We start from the raw sequence: 4,048 nt of genomic DNA, 5'->3' as shown, positions 1-4,048 counted from the left end.
AGGGAAGAGTATTCTCTAATTCAAAACTTTTGAGCCTGGAAAGACAGTACAGCAGGTTAGGCCTTTGCCTTGCATGTCACTAACCCAGTTTAAATCTCTGGATTGGATCTGTTCTCCCAAGCTTGCCTAGGTGGATCCTTGAATGCAGAACTGAAAGAAAGCCCTGAATACATATGTGTGTGGCCAAAAACCTTCAAAATTGAATGTATTAAATACAATATACATACTTAGAGGACAGAAATGAGATTGTCAAAGAATGGAATAGAGGCAAGAAAGGATCTTCTCTACCACAAAGAGTAGTAAGTGCAGTTAGAGAAATGACTGCACTAGCAACTATCATGACAATGGTAGTGAGTGAGAGAAAGAGAATTCCTGTCTCAAATACAGGTGGTTGGTGGGGGAAAAGGGACATGAGGGGCATTGGTGGTGGATATGTTGCACTGGTGAAAAGGGGTATTCTTTTCTATGCCTGAAACTCAACTACAAATATGTTTGTAATCATAGTGCTTAAATACAGTTATATTTTGTTTATAAAATCTTTAAGCACCACGATTACAAGCATGATTGCAGTTGGGCTTCAGTCATAAACAAACACCCTCCTTCACCAGTGCAGCATTCCCCAACCAATGCTCCCTTCTCACCTCTCCCACCCCTGCCTGGAGAGAGATAGACACAAAATAGTTTCACTCATCTATGGGTTTTAAGAAAAATTAAAGGCATTATTGTTATAATGTCCAGAGACAATGGAGATGAGGACTGGAAAGACCAGCTCACAAATACAGATATTTTTAAAAATTAAAAAATACGGGTCTGTAATCTTGGTGGACAATACAGAGCTCTGTGTGTTCGCTGTAAGGGCAGACCAACAAGATAATATTCCTACTTTTGAATGAACTGTCTTTACTAGAGGCTGTTCTTCCAGTTGTCAAGGAGAAACTGGTAACTGGAGTGGGACAGTAGGGACACAGTATATTCGGGAATCGGGTTGGGACTCCTAAAGGATTTGGCTCGTGTTGTGACCACTGAGATGAACACAGATCTTTGGTAATCTGATGGGTGTGAAAAAAATTAAAAAAATAAAAAAGTTCTCATGGAACTTCATGGAGATAGTTATATTGGCATTTTGGTGATGAATATATTGTGGTCACAGCATAACTCTAAAACATATATATACATATATATGTATATATGTATATATATGTATATATACATATATATGTATATATGTGTATATATATGTATATATGAATATATACATATATAGAAATATATATAAACTCTTAAATTCTTTAAAACACATTATTCAAAAGAAAAGAAACTATACAAAGAAAAAGAAGTCAATGTCTTCCTCTTTCATGTCCATCAATATCCCACCAGCCCTTTGCAGACAGTATCCTAGAAGTTTCCTCATTCATCTGAGGTCACTTCAGGTCTTTGTCCAGAGAAACAATCTGACCTCTTGTCATAGCCCAGACAATACATTTTACAGGAGTAATTAATTGTTAAAATTGCAGACCCCAAGGAAAGGCAACATCAATTTAGCCCTGGAAAATCTCCAGAGAGAGGGGGAGCCTCTGAAGAGAGTTGATGTTTTAATCTCATGAAAGATTTCCATCAGATTAAAATTCCATTTTACAAATTTAGAAGCAAGAACAGCATGCTGCTTCTCTGAGTGGGCCTTAAAACAGTGGGAGTAAAATAAAATTTGTTCCACATCCTTGCCAGCATTCTGATAGGTGTGAGATAGTACCCAGTTTAGGTTTCAATTTGCATTTTCTGTTGACAAATTATGTTGAGCATTTTTTATGTGCTTATTGGGCATTTCTATTATCTTTTTTCAGTGAAGCACATTTGGTTGATGTTTTAACAATTCCATTGAATTGTTCTTTTAGTTTTTATTTTTGTAACTGCTCTATATAGTTCAAAGTCAATTAAAGAACCTTTCAAAAAATACACATTGATATATTCTGGACTGGTTTTCTTATCACTTTACTTTCTGTTTAAATTTTTTTAATTTGGTAAGCACATTTAACATAATTTTACTATCATACTATTTGGGGAGGATGGTCTGTCCACAGACAGTGGTGTTCAGGACTTTCTCAGGGTTCTGAACTTAAGGAACACTGCTGAGAGTTCTTGAGGGACCATTTAGGACACCAAGGATTGAACCTGGGTGGACTGCATGAAAGTCAGTTCTATTCGCTAAACAATCACCTGGCCACACATTTTTATACTTTTAATTGTGACCTTTAATGCACAACATATTTTCATTTGACATAGTAATTTCTGTGTGTGTGTGCTTAAAGTAACACCCAATGGTACTCTGAAGTCATTTCTAGCTCTGCACTCAGAGCTTATTCCTGGTGGTGCTCAAGGGACCAGATAGGATTCCTTAGATTGAACATTGGTCAGTCCTGTGCAAGACAAACATTCAATCTGGTGACCTCTCTCTCTGCTATACATTGTGACATATTTAACTCAATCTACTTTTGTTTTTGTTGTCTGTTTCTACTTTCATTCAAGAAGCCGTTGCTAAATATGTTAAGCAGTTTTCCTGTATATTATAAGGTTTATTTTTTATAGTTGTAGTTCTATGTTGAGTATAAGAATGCAGTTTGAATTTATATAGCAAAGTTAAGTTTTAGTCCTTGAATCTGAATATTCATTTTTCTAATAGAATTTGGTGAAACTCTTCTCTTTCTTAAAAAACTCTTGCAATTTTTTGAGAATTATTTCCAGTTTCTCTATCTTAAATATTATTTTTGATAATTATCTAAATATTTAATTATGTTATATAGTTCCACAAGGTTATATATATACATATATATATATGTAAATGTCTATATTGATATTGCCACAAAATTTTTGTTATTCTTAACTCTGAAATTTTTGTACCAGGAAGTGTGAAAGTTCCAAATTTGTTTTTTCAAGAGAGTTGATTTTATGTGAGATTTGTTGAACAGCTATACAAATTTAAAAACAGAGTTTTCTTTTTCTGACAAAAATTGGATTCTTATGGAGATTACATAGATTACATTAAATTAATAAATTTCTAGATCCATTCATTGGAGTAATTTTACATCTATGCATTTTAAATTTCTTTCAGAAATTCTGTACTCATCAATGTACAATTTTTTTAACTTTATTTGATTTTTATAAAGGTAACATGGTTTACAATTGTGTCCATGCTTGTTTTGTTAAGCACATTTACTGTAACATTATCACTAACCACAAACTAGCAGGTTATATTTAAAAAGGAAGCTTCCCTTATTAGTGGGCTGTAGTGGAATATCTTTCTCAACTTTCTGTGAAAATGAACTGCTGCAATCCTTGTTCATTTTGTTTCATCAAATCTGCCCCCTGCGCCAGAGCTATAGCACAGCGGTAAGGCATTTGACTTGAACGTGGCCAACACTGGATGGACCCCGGTTTGAAGCTATATAGTCCCCAGAGCCTGCCAGAAGCAACTTCTGATAGCAGGGCCAGGAGTAACTCCTGACCACCGCCAGATGTGACAAAAACAAAAACAAACAAACACATAAACAAGCAATCAAATTAAAAAAATCTGCCCCCTGCTTGAGAAGCTGACTGAGGAAGCCAAAATTTTGAAAAATTTTTCTCTATGAATTTTTGGAGATTACCCCATAATAGTTATTTCTGTGACATTTATATTCTATTTTTTTTCTCTGTTGCTTTCTGAATTCTAAAATGACTTTAACACTGGGTTCTTGTGCTCATTGACCTGAGTCCCTACACCTTAGATTTTTTTCTCGATGCACGATTTTTTACTATTATTTTCTATTTTGTGTAGTCACTATTTGAAAACATCTTCTAAATACTCATCTATTATTTATAATTTTGGGTTGTGGGTCATTTAATTAAGGAACTCTTCCATGATCATAATTGCAACCTTACACGTATAGATTTTGAACAGAAGTAATGTACTACTGTCTTTAAAATTTTAGAAAAGTTTAGTTTAATTTACCTCCTAAAATATTTTGTTATGATATGTAAATAATAGGTTCATATGTAGAGAACCCTTCATGTG

At 34.2% G+C, this 4,048-nt stretch overlaps 1 non-coding gene across 1 annotated transcript; it reads left to right on the top strand.

Annotated features, from left to right (window-relative positions):
• Positions 1 to 733: 733 nt before the first annotated feature.
• LOC126032799 (small nucleolar RNA U85) lies at positions 734 to 1,058 on the top strand. The gene has a single exon (XR_007503993.1). It is a non-coding gene; the product is annotated as a small nucleolar RNA U85 (small nucleolar RNA).
• Positions 1,059 to 4,048: the final 2,990 nt, after the last annotated feature.

This window comes from Suncus etruscus, chromosome 16, assembly GCF_024139225.1.
Source record: "Suncus etruscus isolate mSunEtr1 chromosome 16, mSunEtr1.pri.cur, whole genome shotgun sequence".
Classification (NCBI taxonomy): Eukaryota; Metazoa; Chordata; class Mammalia; order Eulipotyphla; family Soricidae; genus Suncus; species Suncus etruscus.
Note: the sequence above shows the minus strand (reverse complement) of the source record. Positions and strands in the feature narration are given on the sequence as shown.